Source organism: Macaca mulatta, chromosome 15, assembly GCF_049350105.2.
Source record: "Macaca mulatta isolate MMU2019108-1 chromosome 15, T2T-MMU8v2.0, whole genome shotgun sequence".
Taxonomy (NCBI): Eukaryota; Metazoa; Chordata; class Mammalia; order Primates; family Cercopithecidae; genus Macaca; species Macaca mulatta.
In genome coordinates this window covers 107,712,612-107,727,349 of record NC_133420.1, presented here as the reverse complement: position 1 = coordinate 107,727,349, position 14,738 = coordinate 107,712,612, and the positions used below count along the sequence as shown (strand labels likewise).

Below are 14,738 nucleotides of genomic sequence, written 5' to 3'. Positions count from 1 at the left end.
ATTCTTGTAAGCACTACATTTTATTATCTGCTCATTTGGAGAAGTTAGGGCTACTTTTTTAAAAACACACATACACAAATATGAACCAAATTTTTGGAACTTATATTTTTCCCCAGTGACTATCAAAGTTCGGTCAATGACTAGAGAATAGAAACTAGAATCACTGGTGTAGAAACTATGCCTAGACAATACAAATTGAAAATCTTTCTTTATGTCAATACAGACTCCTGTTCTCCACCCTACCTGCACATTAATCAATGGACCTCCTTGAAAAATATACTGATACCCAGGTCTCACCCTTAAGCCAATTAAATGTAAATCTCATGGGGTGGGCTGTGAGTACTTGTTTTTTGCTGTTTTTAAAATTTTTAACAGCTCTTAGAATAACAGGTTATTCTAAGGTGTAGCCAGGGTTCAGAATGGGTTGAGATATGAACATACAGGTTTAGATAATTCAGGCCCAGAAATGGGTTTTAATGGGTTTTGATGAGTTTTTCCACATAGCCTAAGTTATTGGGCAAAGATGCTGGTAGCCTGTTATCAGGCAAGAATGCTAGCCATTCATTGAACAGTTGCAATGCCCCAGGAGTGTGGCATAACATAACTATACCCTCAAATATCTGCCGTATTTTAGATTACCATTACAGGGATAAAAGATACATTTTTCAGGAATCCTAAATATAAAATTTGGTATTTAAAAATGCCCCATTTAAGGCCGGGCGCAGGGGCTCACACCTGTAATCTCAGCACTTTGGGAGGCCAAGGCAGGCAGATCACCTGAGGTCAGGGGTTCGAGACCAGCCTGGACAACATGGTGAAACCCCATCTCTACCAGAAAACACAAAAATTAGCCGAGTGTGGTGACGTGAACCTGTAGTCCCAGCTATGGGGGGAGGCTGAGGTGGAAGGATCGCTTGAACCTGGGGGCAGAGGTTACAGTGAACGAGATTACCCCACTGCACTCCAGCCTGGATGACAAAGTGAGACCCTGTTTCAAAAAAAAAAAACACCAAAATGCCCTGTTTACCCATAACTGAGTTGGAACGATAGTACAACTTTGCTTGATGGAAAAAAAAAGAAGAAGAAGAAGAAGAAGAAAGAAACAACTCTGGAAAATACCTAGGTAAACTTCATTTCCTGGAATAGGAAGTAGATGTTTTATAAAATCTTGGCTCTTTCTTTTCAATCATCCTGCTGTTTTCTTTGTTCAAGAGAATCAAAGTGTGTTTTATAAACACACCAATCTAAACTAAAAGACAAGTGATGGAAAGATTTTGTTTTTACTGGCTTTGAAAAAGGAAATATTTGGCCAATTAATAAAAAGTATTCATCCCTGATTTACTTTCCTAGTTCTTCTGCCTGTTAAACTAGGCAGAATTAACCACGTGTCTTGCTTTATGTAGTAAGATTTCTGAAACAGTTGAGTGTGACTTGAATTATTTTTTAAGTTTGTAAGAGTCTCCTGCTATACTTCTCTAAAGCAGTGGTTCTTAACTGGGGTGATTTTGCCCCACAGGGGACATATTTAGTTGTCACAACTAGAGGAGGGAGCTTACTACTGGCATCTAGTGGGTCAAGGCCAGATATGCTATAAGCACCCTATAAGGTACAAGACAGCCCCCACAGCAAAGAATTATCCAGCCCCAAATGTCCGTAGTGCCAAGGTTGAGAAACCCTGGTCTAAAGTTATTGCTTTTTATCTGTTACAAATTTAGATTTTTTTCTATATTTTTCTTGCTTAGAGCCCTTCTATAAATCACTCCTGTATAAAATAATAACAATTAAATTACTACCCATGTTCCACCAGAGTGAGCCCAGGTATTCTCTGCCTGGAAGACTGGGCCTGTAGAACATTTCAAATTTGTATCTAAAGCATTTTAATGCCTCATAGATGGTACTAATGGCAATGGAAGTTTGACAGTTATAGTGGAGATCTGAGCTTCTGGAGACTTCAAGGGCCAAAAAGAGAAACACCCTCATGTTGACCCGAAAGAATAAAGATTAAGGAGGCTTGGCTGCTTTTTCCTGGATTGCTTAAGTAGTACAATGTATTTTCAATTGATTCAGCATAATTTTCATTCTCCAAGCTTAACACTTTTATAGATGTGTCGCTCCTCTTTTTAATACCCTTCTTAACTGGAGCATAAAATAAAAATTAACATGAAAGTAAAGATTAAATTATCTCACTATACTTATTTTTCCAAGAATCATGATTCTTCCTACAACTAGGCTTGGTTGGTTGGAACTAAAATGGGGCTTTGGGAAAGTATCTGAGTGTGCATGTGTGTGTTAGAATGTGTGTGTGCCTGTGTGTGCATGTTACACCTTCGTGCTTGACGTCTCAAGTGCCCACCTATGGGCTTACCTGCTCAGCATCACTCTTCTAGGAAATGACTCCCACCCACCAACTTCGTTATAACGGATGTGGTGTCTATGATTTGTGGTCTTTCCAATCCACCTCAATTGTTTTGCCCAGGGATAGGCACTGAACCCAAGTGGGAACAACCAGAGTTCTTTCTCCAGGATTTTCAAACTCATGACCAAAAGGGAGTCGTGACTCACTCGGCAAGGTCTACACAGACGTGCTGCAGCCACCTGTCGTTCCCACCGTGTAGAGAATGCCAGTTGGCTGCAGGACAGCAGAATGCAGCCAGAAAAGGTTGGTGAGGCAGGACGACCTGCATATCCCTGGCAACCCCTGCCCTTCTCCCAGCGCGTGCTTGGGCTCTTCTTGGCTTCTGGGGAACACTCCCCAGATCCTGCTGACTTCTCTCTCTACTTGAATCAGTTATAGTTAAGTTTCTGTGACGTGCGACTGAGACCATCATGACAGCAACGTCCTTACCTGAAGAGGGATTCCTCCAGCTTCTCAAACACAGCCATCTCCAAACAAAAGTAAAACCACAAACCCCAGAGTGTATCTGTTTTCAGGAGGGGGTTTCTGGTAATTAGCTTAGATTGCAACAAATGGTACACACAGACTGCCGGCTCCGCATGTGTGCTCCAAGATGGGTGTTTACCCTATTATATTCCAATTTAAGAATGTCATCAAGTTTATCAGTGAGCAAATGCAAACGAGCAAGAACACATAGATGGGTGGTGAAAGGTGTGTGCCTTGATGGATAGATTTTTTTTTTAGACTTCAAAAAAATGAATTACTTTCATTGGGTTGATAGCAAAGGGGGCACAATCATATTCCCCACTTAAGCTTGGCGATGGTTGGGTATTTTTAGCAAATGAGTTGTCAGCAGAAAGGCTTCATTAGACTCATCAGGATATCTGCCCATGAAGAACGAATCCCAAACTGTACTGACAGTTTCCTTGAGCCAAAATGATGAAGCACCTCTGACAAGAGCCATATTGTGCTCCCCATGTGAGGAGCGTGAGGAACAAAAGAGACAGTTTGATCTTCATTTGGTCAGGTTAATATTGACACAGCTTAGAAAAATCAGAAGGGTGTGCAGTGCACACGTGCAGCAAGTGCTCTGGAGACTTGCCTGGTGGTTTCCATAAATCAGAAAGGGGAACCCAGAGAGGAAAGGAGGTTTCCTGCTTTCTTGAAACAGGGTTCAAACTAGATGATTTATTTTTACAAAGGAAAATAAATAAAGCTGTCAGTGTTCAGGCTCATGGCTCAAAACAAGCCAACAGGGACTTTTTTTTTAAATCTATACATAATTATAGAAATCATTCATTATTTTTTTTTTTATCTGGGAGCTAAAGTATAGCCCAGGTTCTACCATTTCAAAAATAGAGCATGGCTAATGAGCGGGATTTCATTACATGTGTGTTCTGAATTATTCATTCCCATATAGAAATTTTTATAAACATACAGAAACAAAAAGGGGCCCTTAAAGGAAACAGCAGTCTAGCCCTTTCCTTGCCAAGTACTTAAGTCCATACAATAGAGGAATGTTTTCCTGAATATGGGTCTGTCCTTAAATAAAATGTAAATTAGGCTGTTAGTTAATGAGGTGATGACTTGCTTGTCTTTAATTGGTTGGGAAACTCCGCCATCCAAGTATTCAATCTATTATTAACTGCTTGTAAGAGTGCCTGGGACCACTCTTACTCCAGGCCCAACTCTCTGTCCGTGTAACAACAGTGCTTCTTTATGGAAGATAAGATGGGATGGAAAAAGATGGGAAAGAATTTTAACTCCCTTATTTGAGGTGTGCCTGAAATCAGCCCACTTCATTTCAAGAAGTTCTTTTCGTGTGTGTCTGTGTGACAGGGTCTCGCTCTGTCACCCAGGTTGGAGTGCAGTGGTGGTATCTCAGCTCACTGCAACCTCTACCTCCAGGCTCAAGCAATCCTCCCATCCCAGCCTCCCCAGTAGCTGGGACCACAGGCATGCACCTCCATGCATGCCTTCTTTTTTTTTTTTTTTTTTTTGTATTTTTAGTAGAGACAGGTCTCACCATATTGCCTAAGCTGGTCTCGACCTTCTGAGCTCAAGTGATCTGCTCGCCTCAGCCTCCCAAAGTGCTGGGATTACAAGCATGAACCACTGCACCCAACCTGATTTCAAGGAGTTCTTAACGTGTGCTTTCAGATGAACTATCTCCCAAACACTTTCTCTCTCCCTTCATTAATGATATGCTTATAGGAGGTAATAAATATTTGTTCCATGACAAGAAAGCAGTGATTTTCAGTTTTCAATAAACATGTTATCTCCCCCTCTATTCTTGAATTCTTCAACTCAAATGAGGGCCTTACAAGAGCTTTTGCTTGAAGGACTCTTCGTTTTTCCTTTCATATTTACGTCGTGCTTAACCTAAATCAAAGCATTTGCAGATGGATGACATTATCATTGCCTTTGATAGTTGTACTTTAATGAGAGGACTTTGCTTTTATAGTCTTCTTCTGTTAAGAAACTCGCGAAGTCAGGAAAAAAAAAACAAAAAAACAAAGCCCCTTTAGCCTCTCTACTCCCCTCTGGTATTCTAATTTCTAGTTTCTCTGAGTTTTTGAACATAAGTCAACTTATATTGGGAGCATCTTTAGGTAATAAGATTTGTACATACTGAGCCGGACGCGGTGGCTCACGCCTGTAATCCCAGCACTTTGGGAGGCCGAGGCGGGTGGATCACGAGGTCAGGAGATTGAGACCATCCTGGCTAACACAGTGAAACCCCCATCTCTACTAAAAATACAAAAAATTAGCCAGGTGTGGTGGCGGGTGCCTGTAGTCCCAGCTACTCGGGAGGCTGGGGCAGGACAATGGCGTGAACCCGGGAGGCAGAGCTTGCAGTGAGCCAAGATTGCACCACTGCACCCAAGCCTGGGCGACAGAACGAGACTCCGTCTCAAAAAAAAAAAAAAAAAAAAAAAAAGACTTGTACATACTGAATGGTAAAGCAGGCTTCTTCCATTGCTTGTGTGTCTAAGTTACCAGAGCAAGAAAATCTGCGTGAGGATACTTCTGGATAACCAATGATTATGCCACATCTCCTGTTTTCCCACCCATTCCCTGTGTACACTTGCATGCCCAGCTTTTCAAAAGTACATATTACTGCAAGAATATCACAACATTCTTCTTTATAGAAGCTTTGGGGTTTTTCAGTTTTAGGCTCTTACATATAGTTCACAGTCACCCTACAGTTCTGTTTTATAGAGCAGATGAATAACTGGACGTTTCTCACAAAGCATGGTAATGTTCGATCTTCAAAAGATGTAAGCAGTACATTATTGTTAGCAATTGTCAAAATCAAGGATGTTGCTTGCTTGTGTATGGTGACAAGAGAACCAACACCAAATTGAAGTAAATGGAGTAGTTAAAAACTATTTTTATTAAAAACTGAATCAATAATATCTTTGGTGAGGAGGGATATTCTCATTTAAGCATAACACAGGGGTGAAAACATGGGCTCTGAAGTCAGACTAACCTGGGTTTAAGTTCCATTTGTCTATGTGACATCAGTTACTTAACCTTCCAAAGCCTCCGTTTTCTCAATGCAAAAGAGAGACAATGTTACCTATATTACAGGGGCATCTTAAAGTTTAGATGAAATGATGCAAAGTACTTAACAGAGCACTTAATGCAGAGGCAATACTTAATTATGTCAGGCAATGTACTATTGACTTAAATGAAAATTATATTGGCATTTATATGTGTTACATATTCATGTACATATTGTAGTAGTTTTAATTTTCACAAAATATTTTCACAAAAGGGCTCTCTTTTTAGCTATAAAGAATGATAATATGTACTGTCTGACTTTCTTTTCAAAATATGATGTCTAATATAGTTTTAATAGACCCAGTGAGTTTTTACTACTATGATGCCTTGGCTGCCTCATAAAAACAAGAACAATAGAGTGTAGGCTGGGCGTGGTGGCTCACGCTTGTAATTCTAGCACTTTGGGAGGCCGAGATGGGAGGATCACTTGAGGTCAGGAGTTCAAGACAGGCCTGACCAACATGGTGAAACACTGTCTCTACTAAAAATACAAAAAAAAAAAAAAAAAAGATTGCAGGGTGTGGTGGCACATGCCTGTAATCCCAGCTACTTGGGAGACTGAGGCATGAGAATCATTTGAACCTGGGAGGTAGAGGTTGCAGTGAGCTAAGATCACACCACTGCACTCCAGCCTGGGCAACGAAGAGAGACTCTGTCTCAAAAATAAAAAAGAACAACAGAGTGTAAATAAATGACATCTGGAAAAAACATGGAAAATATCTGCTTACCAATTAAAGAGTGTACGAAAAACAGAATAAATAAAATCTCTTAATTTATGCATTTGGTGTTCTCATAAATCATTTTCCTGTCAAAATTATCAGACTTTATTATTGCTGAATGTTTTAAATATTATAATGGAATTTGGTTGCATAAATCATAATGCTTTCAAGTTAGAACATTTGTGCACATACCTCAGCATTTTTCTTATATCTTGATTTTAAAAAATAGCCCTCATTCTAGAAATAAATCCATGCAGACTGTAAATGTCAAACTGCACTCTTAAATTTCAGTAACTCAGCAATCCAGGCTGGGCACTGTGCTTGCAAGGTAGTTAGGAACTGTCACAGTGTGTTTGTAAGACTCACTGTTCTCAAAATTGCAACCGTACACCGGTGTTTTAATCTTGGTAATTATTTTTATCTACAAGCATTTTACCTACAAGTGACACCTATTCACTTGATTTTTTTCCATTTCCTGCAAAAAAAAAAAAAATTCAGATATAGCAAATCTGGGAATTGCTTGTCCCTGACATTAGAAAGTAATTTATTCTTAATAAAAGTCTTACTCAGTATATTTCATCTGTAATTTGTGAGGAAGACAGCACTATGATAGGTATAGTCCAGAATGCTTGACCTATGTGGGAAGTATTAGCATCAGGAGTAAAATTCACTTGGCCCTTGGAGGTGAAAATTCATTTGGCCCTTGGAGGTGAAACGGTGGAAATGATGAAAAAGACTATTCATTGTGATTTAGCTGAAGGAAAAATCACTCTACATTTTGTTAATGCTTTAAAAGCTGTTGTTTGTATAGTGACAAACACAAGCTCATTCACTGAGTCTAACTTGGAATTAAGGATAGAAACTTTGATAATGAGATCAACACTGACTTATCAGTAGATTTTATACCTTACATCATTTTTAAATGACTTTGCTTCATATTTAACTTTGCGCACTTCCTCCATCATCTCACATCTAAGAATTTTACATGTAAATCACTTAAATGACTTAAAGATGTGTGTAATTATTATTTGAAAGTGCACATATATTATAGAGAACATAAGGCAACAATTGTCATAACTAGTCCCCACAGACAGAATCTTGCAAAAGTCTTCTCTATGAATCAGATTAATCCCATAAATCCTGAGAATGACCTAAAAATTTAAAAAAAATAAAAAATAAAACAGGAAAGGAAAGAGACTTAATGTTTATTGTCTACTATATGTTAGGCAATTGACCAGTCTTTTATATATGATTTTAATTCTCACAACAGTCCTATGAGGTGAGAGTTTACAGATGAGGAAACTAAGGCTCATGAAAATGAAGTAACTGACTTGAGTCACCCAGCTACTGAGTGGCAGAGCGAGGGTTAACCTCATGTTTGGCTGACTCATAGGTCTTGACTACCTTGGTGTGAACTCCCCAAAATAATGAAGAGACAAAATAAGGTTTCAGAATAGCAATTTGGCTAAATTATAACAACTTTTATATCATTGAATCTTAATGTCCTTTGTATGTTAGAATCCAATACATATTATTTGAATACATTTAGAAATGACATTCTACTTTTATATGATTATAAAAATTATCTTCCACTTAACACTGTATCATGAGTGTTTTCCTGTGTCATTAAGTCTTCTTTGATAGCATAACTTTTAATAGCAGTTTAACAGTCCTTTGTGTGACTGTTCTATGATTTACTTAACCACTACTTAACCATAATCTACTGTTGGACATTTAGATTGTTTGTAAGTTTTAGTTATTAAAGTAATAATCCAGTGAATAGCTTTGTCCACAAATCTTTGTGTACATATATGATTATTTCATTAGGATATATTTCTAGGCTGGGCATGGTGGCTTATGCCTGTAATCCCAGCACTTTGGGAGGCCAAGGTGGGAGGATCATTTGAGGCCAGGAGTTCAAGACCAGCCTGGGCAACATAGTGAAACCCTGTCTCTACAAAAAATAAAGTCATTAGCTGGGCATGGTGGTGCATGTCTGTATTCCCAGCTACTTGGGAGGCTGAGGTGGGAGGATTGCTTGAGCCTAGGAGGTTAAGCCTGCAGTGAGTCACGATTGTTACATTGCACTCTAGTCTGGGTGACAGAGTAAGACCCCATCTCTAAAAACAAAAGAACGTATGTATATATTTGTTTTAAATCTTTTTTTTTTTTTTTTTTAGAGATGAGTCCTCACTATGTTGCCCAGGCTGGTCTCAAACTCCTAAGTTTAGCAGATTCTTCTGCCCTGGCCTCCCAAAGTGCTAGGATTACAGATGTGAGCCACCATGCTTGGCCTAAAAAATAGAATATATTTCTAAAAAAAAAGTTTGATAGTGCCCATTTGGAAATAATTACCAATAATAAGAAAAGAAGAAAATGTTGTTATTAAAGGATTTCTTTGATTAATGAGTTCAGATTTATTATCCATTTGTAGTCCAGTTGTGAATTGCCTTTCATGTTCTGTAACAGTTTTTCCATTGGTATGTATCCTTTTTTCATTGATTTATATTAACTCTCATTCTTGAGGACATTAAACCTTTTCCTCCTAGCTAAAAAAAAAAAAAGTAAATGATAATAATTGCATTGGGAACTTTTAGTGGGCTTTAAGCAGGAGAGTGTCATTATTCAATTTATATTTTTAAAATCTGCCTCTTGGGGAAGGGGGGAAACAAAATAAAATAAAAGCTGCCCCTTGATGATCTGTGGAGACTTCATGACTGAGAGACCAGCTGTGATGCTGCTGCTAAAGTTCCAGCAAGAGATGATGGCGGCTGTGGCTAGGACAGCAACGGAGATGAAGAGATATTAGAGAAGTGTTTACACTACAGATATATTTTAAAGGCAATGTTAATAGGATTTGCTGGTGAATGACGTGACAGAAGAGGAAATTAGCAATCGAGGGTAATTCCTAGATGTTGGGTTTGAGTAACTGGATAGATGGTGGTGCCTTTTAATAGGACAGACACAACTGGGGAGGCAGTGGGCCATATTTTACTTGAGATGCTTATTAAACAGCTACATGCAGATCTCATGTGCGTGTAGATCCTGTCATCAGTGGCAGACAAATGGTTTTAAAGCCATGTGGCTGGATTAGATCATCAAGGAGAAAGTGGAAAGAAAGAAGAGAAAGGGGACAGGAAACAAAGTTGGGTGTGAATATGTGGAGACTTAATAAGGAAGAGCAACCAGCAAAGGTGACTGAAGGGGAGTTGATGAATCGGGAGAAAAACAAGGTTGTGTGGTGTCAGGAAGGTGAAGGAGTTAAGTGTTTCAAAACAGAGGGAGGGTCAATCTCGTGGCCTACCGCGGAGAATCAAGTAGGGTAAGAAATGGAATGTGATTTTTGGATTTGGCAACCTCGGAGTGCTTGGTACTTTTGAGAAGAGAATTTCAGTGAAATGATGGAGCCAGATCCCCCACAGGGGGATTGAGAAAACAGTAGAAGGTGAGCATGTGTGAGTCATGTAAGAAGAGGGTTTCTGTCTTTCAAGGAATATCCACTCAAATGTTTACAAGACATTCTTTACATTACTTTTATTTCATACGATGCACTGAAGCTACCAGCAGACAGCATAAAAACTGCCTTTTTCTGAGCAATGAAAAACCTAAAATATGCTATTGTGAGAATGAAAGGTTTCACTGCATCTGCACCTTCAGCCGTGAATGGAGTAATCTATGGGGGATCATCACTATCACTATCTTGCTTTTTATATTAGTTCAGGTAGAGCTGTATTATTTCTGTTTTCCTCCCCTAGGTTATAATGAGCATCAACTTCTTTTAGGGTTCTTGGGACCTACACCTTAGCTTTTTGGCCAGGAAAGAACAAAAGCTTTTTCTCCCCATGTTTCCAGGCTTTCCCACTCATTCCCAAACTAGGAATTACTCAGACAAGAAGACTCGTGACCTCCAAAAATGTTGAGTCATTGACTCTTCGGAACCACGAGTGACAAAGGGCTGTGACAGGGAGCAATTGCCCTTCTTCCTAACTGTTGGCATTAGTTTGAGATTTTGCCAGCCAATTCCCAGTTGCAATGATTCATAAAGTAACTTCCTAAATTCCATGCAGCAATTATAGGCTGGGGTCACAGATGCAGGAGGTGTGTGTGGCTGGGGTGGGGGTGGTAAAATCAACGGGAAGTGCTTGTATTGTCTAAATCCTTAGCAAATTGAGTGGGAGATGTATATGTATGCATGTATATAATTTTAATTTAAGTAGGGGGAAATATTTTGGAGACATTTGAGCAGATTAACAAATAGTATTTGTATACATGTAACTAAAACAGTAATTTATCAGGTAGAAGGCAGATGGGGGGAATAAAATGCCAACCTGTATATACAGTTGGGTTGTGCTGATGATGAAGTGCTGTTTATTCAGGGCCAGCCTAGCTTGTCAGCAACATAAGAGCCACTGCAGCACATGACTCCCTGCGTAGCTAGAAGACAATAATAAATTATCCCCTATGTAAACAGCACCGGCATAAAAGCAGATCAAACACACTCTGCCTCCTGGAATCCTGAAGATTCTCACTCATTCCCTCGTTTAATTCTGTTTTAAACATGAAACTCTTGACATTATTCCAAAGCCAGTAAGATCGAATCTGGCTTGGAGAGCTGACGAGAATCTGTTTTAGGGTTATTGTAAAATGGATTTTGTTTCTCTAACTTGCCTAGGTGATTCACATCGTTTTTAGATTTATCAGCACTTCATTTGGTCCTATGGAATTTGGGGTCACCTAGAGGAAAACTGAGCTAGAGCACTTGAGGGACATGATGAAAATACAGTCTCTGCAGTCATAAAAAAGATGAGCTCATGTCCTTTGCATGGATGAAGCTGGAAGCCACCATCCTCAGCAAACTAACACAGGAACAGAAAACCAAACACTGCGTATTCTCACTCATAAGTAGGAGTTGAACAATGAGAACACATGGACACAGGGAGGGGAACAGCACACACTGAGGCCTGTTGGGGGTTGCGGGGGCGAGGGGAAGGAACCTAGATGACGGGTCAATAGGTGCAGCAAACCACCATGGCACACATATACCTATGTAACGAACCTGCACATTCTGCACATATATCCCAGAACTTAAAGTAAAATACAATTTTAAAAATAAAATAAAATAAAAAATAAACAACCTATACCATCTGAATAAAAAAGAAAAAGAAAATATAGTCTTGATCCAGTGCCCAACCTGCTAAATGAGAACCTGTAGCAAATCGGCCCAGAAATGCACACCATAAGGGGACCTTTATGAGGAGGTTGCCTTAGGAACAAAGAACTGGCAGTGTGAGTCAGTACAAGTCCTGTGACAGTGCTGAGAGAGTCCAAAGGACTGGTTTGTAGGAAAATATATCAACTAATAAATGCCTCCAAAAATGTTGAGTCATTGACTCTTCGGAACCACGAGTGACAAAGGGCTGTGACAGGGAGCAATTGCCCTTCTTCCTAACTGTTGGCATTAGTTTGAGATTTTGCCAGCCAATTCCCAGTTGCAATGATTCATAAAGTAACTTCCTAAATTCCATGCAGCAATTATAGGCTATAGTGCTTTTCAGATTGCAGCGTGCATTCCAATTCCTAGGATTGCTGGAAAATGCAGATCCTGCTTCAGTAGGTCTAGGGTTTTGCCTGAGACTCTGCATTTCCAGCAAGATACCTGGTGTTGCCAGTGCTGCTGGACTTGAGTCCAGCGAGGTCCTAGAGCCATCAGTTTAACACAGAAGAATTAAAACAGTTTGGAGATCAGCCGGCATTTTTGAAAAGGAAACTTTCCACAAGTTTGGCTTTGAACAGTGTTGATTCTACTGATTCCTAATCTTATGCTCAGATACAAATAAAACCTGCCCCCTCTTGTTTCAGTAACCCAGCCAGGAGTGTAGTGAGAATTTTGTTATATGTAAAAATTTCTTAGAAATGTTGTAGGCCGGGCGCGGTGGCTCAAGCCTGTAATCCCAGCACTTTGGGAGGCCGAGACGGGCGGATCACGAGGTCAGGAGATCGAGACCATCCTGGCTAACATGGTGAAACCCCGTCTCTACTAAAAAATACAAAAAACTAGCCGGGCGAGGTGGCGGGCGCCTGTAGTCCCAGCTACTCGGGAGGCTGAGGCAGGAGAATGGTCTAAACCCGGGAGGCGGAGCTTGCAGTGAGCTGAGATCCGGCCACTGCACCCCAGCCTGGGCGACAGAGCAAGACTCTGTCTCAAAAAAAAAAAAAAAAAAAAAGAAATGTTGTAAAAATTTCTTAGAAATGTGTCTCTTCTTTCAAGGGTTTATAAATGTATTTGGAGGCCTTTATATACATAATGAAAAACATTTGGAAAGGAAAACTGTAAAGCTTACTGTGCTGAAGCCTTCAGTTACTGGAAATAAGATGCAGTTAGTTGTAGTCTCTTTTTATTTTTTTCAGGGCTGTATCTTTTTTTACAATTCATGGTGGCAACAAGTTTAGCACTGAGGTTCTTGATTCATCCTCAATGTTGATTTGAAGTAATTTTATCTGTTGAACACACATTGCATATGAGTTTTGATTATTTTTAAAAATCTCCTTCTAAATATTTAAAGTCTATTTCTATTGTGGATGAATTAACTTTTTTAACATCTACTTAAAGATTGTTATTATGCCATTTGGAAAATAAATAGAAAGCATGAAAGCTGACAGTACACACTTTGGAACACACACTTCCAAAAGCATATGTTCCAAACGCATATGACGTATTTGATCATAAATGTCATTACAATAGATCCTTTGATGTTCATCAGCATGAGAATAGATCCCGAGACCTTCGCGGATTCACATGTACAATTCCTTGCCACCAAAAAAGGGAAAGCAGCCTGGTAAGATGCCAGATGAGAGCGGCTGCCTCGGAGTAGACGGCAAAGCCTCCTCGAAACATGGAAGCCAGTGATGGGCAGGGCCTGCCTGCCTGCCTACCTAGGGTCTTGTGTGCCCTCTTCAGAGCCTCACAGACCTTGAGATTCAACTCAGCAGAATTACAGTATGGGTATGATGGCTATTTGAAGTGGCTGGTAAATAGTCTAAGCCACAAATACCCAATCCACGAGTTTCAAAGAACGACCAGATAGACGTTAATGTGGGCGTGGGGAAATCTGCAACTCTCTGCACTGCACCGTTCACTTCTTCACAGCGGCTGTCCTAGGAGATGTGTGTGGCACTTCCACTTTCTGTGGTGCACACTTCTGTGTTGTTTTAGCATCTTACCTGTGGCAGGCATAATTCTGATTGCTGTTATAATCAGAAAAAAATCAACAGAATTCTTTAAATCCCTTGAGTGCACATTGTGGTGTTTTTGTTGAGTGACACAACAGACTGTCAGTTGATGAATTATGTAGTATGATCATATATGTGCTAGGATAGATACGTATGTGAACTACGATAGAAGATTATGGATGATGGAGCACAGGTTGATTTTGTGTACCTGTCTCTCCAGTCGTCCAACAAACATTTCTTGAACAGCTAGTATATGCCAGGCGTTATGTTAGGGGCTAGCATATGTTCTTCACTATACTTCTTTAAGGAAGAGAGACACCCATGCAGACAAAGTGGCTCTCATTGTAGTTAATAAAACTGGAAGACAGACCAGCTGCAGTGGCTTATGCCTCTAAGCCCAGCACTTTGGGAGGACGAAGTGGGCGGATCAGTTGAGCCCAGGAGTTGGAGACCAGCCTGGGCAAAATGGCAAAAGCTCATGCCTACAAAAAATACAATAAATTAGCTGGGCATGGTGATGCACACCTGTAGTCCCAGCTACTCAGGAGGCTGAGGTGGGAGGATCGCTTGAGCCTGGGAGGCATAGGTGGCAGTGAGCCGAGATCACACCACAGCACTCCAGCCTGGGTGACAGTGTGAGACCCTGTCTCAAAAATAAACAAACATATACATACATACAGTGAATAAAACTTGAAGCAGCCAGAGCACTTTTTGCAAATGATGTAAGCCACACCTGGGGATTCTGAGGTATTGGGATCCCTGTCTGTAATTATTCATTCCTCCACAGCTGCCACATAGAACAAGCAAATCTGACATCACAGCTCTTT

General features: G+C 40.1%; 1 protein-coding gene across 14 annotated transcripts in view; it reads left to right on the top strand.

The window, feature by feature from the left end:
* The window catches only part of PRUNE2 (prune homolog 2 with BCH domain), a 292,615-nt gene that overhangs the window by 182,682 nt on the left and 95,195 nt on the right, over positions 1–14,738 (top strand). The window lies entirely within an intron of this gene.